Genomic DNA, 9,035 nt, shown 5'->3' on the forward strand with positions numbered 1-9,035 from the left:
CTTCTGTAGAGAAAATGCTCATGAATGAGCATTTGAACTTGAAATGGGGAGTGGATATCCTCATATTTTCAAGTGGTTTTTCGAGTGATTGAAAAAGGCTCAAGGTTGTGCCTTTGTCTACATTGAGGGAGAATGTAGGGAAAATGAAGAGTATGGGACCTTCATTATCGTGTTGATCACAATAAGTGAAGTTGTGATTACAATGAGCAACTCTTCAGGGGGAGAGTCTCTCAACAATGGATTTGTTGATGTGTGCCCAATATTGAGACATGGGTTGATGTGTGCTCAAGGCTGGGTTGATGTGTGCCAATAGGGGGAGAATGAAAGGACTTGTGAAAGGGAGTAAGTTAGGCTTTCATTACCTAAGAGGGAGTTTGCCCTCTTAGGGGGAGAATGAAGAGCTTAATTTCTGCTTTCATTACCTAGTGGCATGAAGAATGAGGCTATGGGATTAGCCTAACTTACATGTGGGATTGTAAGTGTTATTATGGTATTGTCAAACATCAAAAAGGGGGAGATTGTTGGTGCAACATTCCTCAGGTCAAGGTTGACCTGGTTGACCAAGCTTGAGTCTTGGTTTGGATTTCGATGTTTGACAATGCAAGGTTGATTTAAGAAGAGTCAAGTAGGTCAAGGATGACCGGATACTTGACTGGGAAGTCCTAACTGGGATGTTAGGCAGGAAGAAAATCCTGGTGAGTGAAGCCAGGTGAAAGACCTAGTGAGTGAAGCTAGGCAATTGGGGAAGTCCTAGTGAGTGAAGCTAGGCAGGAGGAAAATCCTGGTGAGTGAAGCCAGGTGAAAGACCTAGTGAGTGAAGCTAGGCAATTGGGAAAGTCCTGGTGAGTGAAGCCAGGCATGAGAAATCCAGATGGGTCAAGGTTGACCAGACATCTGGTGAGAGTCCAAGTAGGTCAAAGGGATTGACCGGATACTTGGCACGTGGAAGAAAAGTCCAAGTAGGTCAGAGGGATTGACCGGATACTTGGCAAGAAGAGAAAAGTCCAAGTCGGTCAAAGTTGACCGGACACTTGGTGAGAGAGTCCTAGCCGGTCAAGGGTGACCGGATGCTAGGTCTTATGTACCAACAAGTCATGGTTGACTAGATGTTGGTTTAGGGGCTTTAGGCGTGGTTTTGGGCAAAAACCAGTTTTGGATTGATCTGGGGATTGACCAGGTTTGGATTGATCCGTGGATTGATCCAGCAGGTTTGGATTGATCAGTGGATTGATCCAGCAGGTTTGGATCAATCCGTGGATCGATTCAGCAGGTTTGAATCGATCCGTGGATCGATTCAGCAGATCTGAATCGATCCACCGATCGATCCGGTGAGTCCCCGCGAACAGAACACCTTTGGATCGATCCGTGGATCGATCCAGAGGTCCCAATCGATCCGTGGATCGATTGGGACGGCCTGCCGCGATAAGCGCCGGATCGATCCGTGGATCGATCCGAGTTTCCTAGAACGCAGGCACTCTGGATCGATCCATGGATCGATCCAAAGCCTCCCCGATCGATTGGGAGCATTCCAATCGATCGGGATTCGACCGTTAGCGTCGATTTAAGCCGCAGGCGTTCATTTCCTTCGGCAGAACTTCACCGATTCACTCCAGATCTCTCGCCAACTCCTCCACAGCGCTCTCAAAGATCAGATCGCCAGTTCTTGAAGGATCTTGGAAGCTTTCCAAGTCAAGAGGCGGATCAAAGGCAAGAAGAGAAGCTAGGGTTAGGGTTTTCTGTACTCATTGTAAGCTTTGCGCTTGTATTTTGTTTCCCTTTCCTTTCTTCTTGTACTGAGAGTCTTGTAGGGCTTCTCCGCCCTCGGTAGTTACCGAAAAGGAGTGTTTTCATAGTGGAGGGTGCGTGCGTGGTGTGGATCCTTGGACTAGTCACCTCTTGTGAGGTGGATACCAAGTAAACCAACCTTGTTAGCGTTGTGTGAGTTGTTCTTTGTATTTCCGCTGCATATCTTTGAAGGAACAAGCAACGCCGAGCACCGAGCAAACGCGACGAGCTATTCACCCCCCCCCCCCTCTAGCTACTTTTGGTCCTAACAACTACGACTACTCCCAACTGGTAACAACCTCTATCTCCTATAGATCCATAGGTGTAATCCTACTGGTGACCATGTGCCACAGAAATCCCGCAGAAAACAATCAAAATACGTATTACTGAACTTCGCATATAGATGTTCCCGTCGAAACATCTCTAGAACTATGCGAAGATAGTGTACGTGATCCACCTCGGATCAGAAATAGATCACAACATCGTCAATAAAGACAATGAAAACTAATCCAAAAATCCTAGACATACCTGGTACCTCAAGTCCCTGAAAACATCTAGGGTACTGTAAGCTTAAACGATAAAACCATAGGCTCATAATATCCATACCACAGACTTTCTCAACCATAAGATCCCCGACAAATATGTGATCTGATCACTAACTATAAATCACCAAATCCATAAATATCACACAAGTGTTACTCCTCATGTCTCTATCAGCATCAAATACTAAACAATAGATCATCAAATCAAATATCACTAATAGATCATCGAAAAATAACATATCACCACACCTGGTCTCACAATATCCACCAATCTCCAATCATCCTCAACCTCAATCAATCATACCAGATAGTCTCCTACACAGAGATAGAGAACAAGTATCCAACCTTCAACACTCACTACCAACAACTAAATGTATCCAAAAAGTCTGATAAATCTCATCATCTCATCCTTTCTAGTAATCAAATATCCACAATAAAGGAATGTCAATCCAAAATCAAAAGGTCACACAATCTCCTGACTAAAAGTTTACCCATCAAGAAGATATCTCCACAACTCTCATAATTATACTATATATGTCCCTCGACAAATATCGATAAAAGGTCAAACCCTCCAATATGAGATATAGACTACAAGATCTGGTAAAATGATCATGTGGTCAAGGTCTTAAGTCATCTGATAGAGACAATGTTAGCTGAGTCGTCTAACCATTGTCTTGTACCCCATCATACTGTGATTGCTCCACCCTGAGGTTCAGTAACCTCCAGTATCGAGCAATGAAGACAAAGATAGAGGAACAGTATAACTAAATAGCTGATCAAACTATCGGTCAATCGACGCTCTACCCCTCGAGGATCATCATCTAGAATTATACCTAGTCATTGTCGGACCTCCTATGTATTACTCAACTAATACCACTTCCTCCGCACCATTGCAGGGTACATATCACTAAGTAATGGATATATAATCATATCCAATAGTTCCATCAGTCAGGATCTCCCATGGGACAACGTTAGGCGAGTCGATTGATCATCGCCTTATAATCCATCCTGCTATCAAAAGAAGTAGAGAATTACTCTCTCTCCAAACACCTCAAGGAAATCGCTAAGTGATGACCTGATCCCCAAAAAGCATTCTCTACTTCATCCTTCACGTGGTACCGGGTCACGCAAGGATTAAGCCGCTAACTTCAACTCTCTCCTGTCAGTACAAATCATACATCCAAATGTCCGAAAGTACTCTCCAACTCATACGCCATAATAACGGTTATATCTCATAAGTGTTAAGCATGTAGCTTTACACTTTTCCACATCAGTGGAGTATCCTATCCGAATGTACCTTCTAAGTCATCCTACCAGGTACAGACAGTCCATGGTCAAAGTCTCCATGAAATAGGATACGATAATCCTCTATAGACTGACTAAGTCAACAATGGTATGCGGCTAAATCAGTCCTTTCCATGATGATACAAGTCATGTATTCAAACATGTCTCTCAAAATGTCTAACCAAGTATGAGTATCCCAAAGATAGGAATCTCCAAAAATAGAGTAGGTCGGTCTCCTACTGATCGGATCAACATAAATAAAATGATCAAGTACTATATGATCCAACAAGAGTACATCAATACGCCACTGACAAAACCAACTAAGATAAGTCAATCCTCAACTATCCAAGTCAACAAGGGTAAAACGGTCCTCTACTAACCGAACTAACAGGTGTAGATCAATCCTCTACTAACCAAACTAACAAGAGCACAAAACCAACTAAAATCAGTCAAACCACAACTACACCAGTCAACCCGGTAAATCAATCATAGACTGACTGAAGACACAGGAGTAAACCGATACTCTACCAACAAAGTCAACATGAGTATATAGATACTCCCACTACCCAGCTAATAATAACAAAGACAGGTATGTGACTCTAACTCTCAACCATATAGTAATAGCATACACCAAAACCACTGATAGTATGATATGACCAATCCTCTGAGACTGTAAATCCTTGATCTCCAGTAGGGTCAACCATGAACAGTGATTGACCCAACACATGCAATGCAAGCTACAAACAAATAGGCAAGTACTAACATGAGAGTACTAACACATGTTATGACTATCAGAACAACAATGCATATACTAACAGAAATGTATGATCACAATATCTAAACATACCTCCTATGGCCTGGAGATGTCCTGCTGCTGCCTGGTCCCAAAGCCCGAAAAGTCACATCAAAAATATCGAATCATGAAATCCAAAACACAAATAACAGGCATCGTACCTGCTTTGATACCAGAAATTGGTATCAGATAAATCTCAAAAATCCAAAACGCATAGCAAGTATCGTAAACCTGGCTCTGATACCAAAAATTGTCACGCCCCTAAAGGAGTCTCTGCTAGACAAAAATCCGGCAGCATCTCCCCTGTACGGGTGACAATATGAAGCATCACTACAAACAAAATATACATCAGCCACATGCGGCTGGAATATTTATATACACAACCACGCAGTTATAATAATAGCCCACACGGCAGGAATGAAACAATCACAACCACGCAGTTATATGTAAAACAGCCCACATGGCTGTACTAAAAACCAACACAGCGGAAAAATGAAAACGGAAAGCCCAATACAACACAATCAACACACTGCTAGCCCGCTAGGCTTTATACAACAACCACAACAACAAATACAACAACCCACCAAATACAACAAATACAAATAAAACATATACAACACCAAAAACGACCTTCGGATGTGACGTAGGACCCGGCAGACAGGATACTCCGAGCGACACTCCAACCATCTACCTGAAAATATAAAGATATACATGCGGTGGTGAGTATAGGTAACTCAGCGGGTAATAGAAAAGATAGTGCATGGTCTATACATAAACATAGAGATCAAAGGTATACAGTCTCAGTAGGGAAATAAAGAACATGATCATACTACCATATCCAATAAACACAACTACCAATATCAGTCTATCTCACATGATATAATGCTCATAACTGACATACAAAACTACACATACCACAACTGTCAAGATAATAAACACATACCCAATCTGGAATCGACACCTGGTATAGTGGTCAGTATACTCACCAGATCTGCAACAGACCTACTCGTGACACCTGTGCAATATAAATACGACTACAAATACATGTAAAATAAATGACATGTATGCATCATGACAACCATATGCAACAATCATATCGCAAACAAATGCAACATACCACAAACACATGCAACTAGTAACTACTAGGCATGTATGCAAATATATCTCCAAAGATGCACCGCGCACCAAATACAAATGTGCATGCATGCTCCATGGTCACCCCCGCCACCTCTCTAGACACCACGACCCCTGTATGGCCGAGAGGCTTGGGTCCGTGACAAACCGTACTAGCCTTCAGTACATGCACCGCTATAGGCGGCCGAAGCGGACGGTCAGCTAAGTAGTTATATAACTACATAGCTAAGGGTCCCTGACCACTCATAACTCAAACCCTCTGCCTACTGTACCCTCAAGACCCACTACTCCAGAGTGGTCGAGGCTGACAGAACACTGAGCGGCTGAATGAGCGCGACAGGACTAGCTCCAAGCTACCACTCTCCAACAGTGGTCGAAAGGACAACTATAAAAGACTGACGGCTCTCTCCACCACAAGGAAGACAATAGTCGTCAGCAATGCAATGAATGATGAACATGATATATATATAATCATGATACGAACACCGTCATCATCCATGCAACTCTAAAACCACCTAAGTACCCCACAACATGAGTATAATCATCATGATACCTCCATATATCCCACCAAACATATGTATACAACTACACATGTATAGTCAACCAAAAATCTCCAATAACCCCAACAGACACACATACACACCCCACGTGTACAATCAACATGTATCCTCCAGTAAAAACACATCAAACACGTGTATAAACCACAGACATACAATCAACACAACTCCAATCATCACACCAGATAGAAGTATATATGACATACCAATGGACAAACCTCATATGAATACCACCAACAAAGTATCCCCTACCATACATACTCTACATGTAAAAATACCACAGAGTATAGATAACCAAAGTGCAAACTGTATAAGAATTAAATAGATCATCACAAGGGTCAAGCATCGGCATCAAGCAGGAAAACAACAAACGAACACGATATAAGGTAAAGCATCCTAAACCATCACATAAAACCATGCACTAAGCTCAATAAAATCTGCATAGAGTCAAGGAAGAAATACCCGCCTTTATACATAGATCGTGTCCACAAATCCCACGTCGAGAGGCTCATCCCGAATCCAAATCCTGCAGCAATCAATATGTTTATATTTTATTTAGCTATATTCATATGAATTAAATGACTAAATAAAATCCCTAACCCAATAGGTTCACTCCAATCAAATCCGAACTCTAACTAATCCCCCAAATCAACACATCCTTTAATCCAATAACAAATCCATCTCTCTAATATCAATTCATCTCATAATGATATCAACCCACAATAACCTATCACTAAATCAAATCTCCATCATAAATCCACATCAACCTAACATCATCATCAACAAACCAAACCACCATAATATCAATCCACAATAACCTATCCTAAAATCAAATCTCCATCATAAATCCACATCAACCTAACATCATCATCAATAACTAACCAAACAATCACATAATAACACATACTAATGAAACTAACCGAAATACTTCATTGGAACATCAATTACCTTGGGAGGCAGTAGCAAATCCAGCAGCCCACAGCCCTATGACTCCCTGTCCATAAGCTACAGGAGAACACACACACCCATCCGAGAGGTATACCAGTAAATCCAGTAGCAGCCTCTGCTTGAATGCTACAAAAAAAAACCTATACTCTAATTCTTCCAAGAACATCAATCCAAGAAGAAACCATACAACACTGTATCTGCTAGAATCCAATAAACAAAACCACACTCACAATCTCCCAAAAACCAGAAATGAAATCCAACCTCTGAAAAATTAATAACCTATGTCTTACCTTAACCTAAGACAGATCCACATCCTTTGATGAAGAAATCTGAAGTTGCTGTGGAGAAAGAAATGGAGCTTCCCCACCAATTCGCAGCTAGTCTGGCACAAACAGAGAAGACAAGACACTTAAGGCATTTTGTCGAACACCTGTTAAGCACAAGATCAAATCTCACCTTTTGGTCACATTGCTGGATCAATACAGCTTGGTCGGACACTTCACATCAGAACCGGGATCATGCCTAGCATCAATCTTGAAGCTAGGTTGGCAATTAAAGGTCAAGCTCTGGTGGTCGGCGATCAGGCGCGGGAAAGGGACGGCGACGGGTGGCCAGAAGGGAAGGAGCAGTGTCGCTGGTGCTCGCGGTGAACCGGCTACACCATGTGGCGTGGCCTGGTCGGGAGAGCTCGACGAGAGAGATCCGGCATCAACAATCTAGGGCACGACGACGAGATCAGGAGAAAAGAGGGTTGCGCCGGCGGTGAAGGGGAGAAGAGAGGAAGAAAGACTCCATGCCTCGGGAGGGAGAGGGAAGAGGGAGACTCGGCCGAGGTTACACCGGCGGGCGGTGGTGTGCTCGGCGTCGCTGGGAAGAAATCGCCGGAGAGGGGGGTTCGGGTAGAGGCGAGAGGAAAGGGAGATCGGGAGGATTGAGTTCGGCCGGGGAAGGAGGAGAAAAATCGAGAAATAAGAGAAATATAACTTAGGTTTAATTTAATTAACCCTAAGTTTAATCCTCAATCAACTCCCATTTAAATGGATTTCAAACAGGCCTCCACCGTACCCCTAATCCATCCCCTCAAAACGAGTCAAACGGACTCCGTTTAAATCTCAAAAAATTTCTTAAAATCCCCAAAAAATCCAATAAGATTTTTCGTCCATTCACATTTATTATTAAATTCTGTGATATCTTACAAACTAAATTATTAAGCCTTGGAATACTTACATTTGAGTCTGGCCCTTCTGAAATGGATTCGGATCCGTGGCTTTGCTCAGACTCGGCTTCTGACTCGCTCTCGATGATCTGGTCCCGGGCCATCAGTGCGAGTAGACTTGTTTGATCAAGTTCATCGTTGTCGTCCTCTGAAGAAGATTCGTCCCAGGTTGCTTTTAGGGCCTTCTTTCTTCTTTGCTTTTTGGCCTCCTTTTGGTTGGGACAGTTGGCTTTGATATGCCCCTTCTGGTTGCACCCATAACACGTGACTTCGAATTTTACCTTTGAGTTCAGTTGGGCCTCCCTAGACTGAACTGCCTTCTTCAGATCTTTCTTGTTGAAGCTCTTCTTCTTCTTGTAGAGCTTCTTCACAAGGTTCATGAGTTCACTGGTCAATTCATCCTCTGAATCTTCTGAGTCGGATTCGTCTTCTGATTCTGATTCAATTTTTCGCCGTACTCTTGATTCCCGTGTTCGACTCGTACCTGCAACCAAAGCAATACCCTTCTCGGATGGCTGTGCATTAGTTTGTTCATGAAGTTCAAATTCAGAAAATAACTCGTCTAACTTTAAAGAAGATAAATCTTTGGAAACCTTGTTGGCATCTACCATTGATGCCCACAACGTACTCCTTGGAAAAGAATTTAATGCGTACATTATTACGTCCCGGTTTTCGACTCTCTGTCCAATTGCATGAAGAGAGTTGAGAATGTCCTGGATGCGCGCATGCAGCTGGCTTGCCGTCTCACCTTCCTGCATTTTTAAATTATACAATTT

The sequence above is a fragment of the Zingiber officinale genome, chromosome 5B (assembly GCF_018446385.1).
Source record: "Zingiber officinale cultivar Zhangliang chromosome 5B, Zo_v1.1, whole genome shotgun sequence".
In the NCBI taxonomy this organism is placed as follows: domain Eukaryota; kingdom Viridiplantae; phylum Streptophyta; class Magnoliopsida; order Zingiberales; family Zingiberaceae; genus Zingiber; species Zingiber officinale.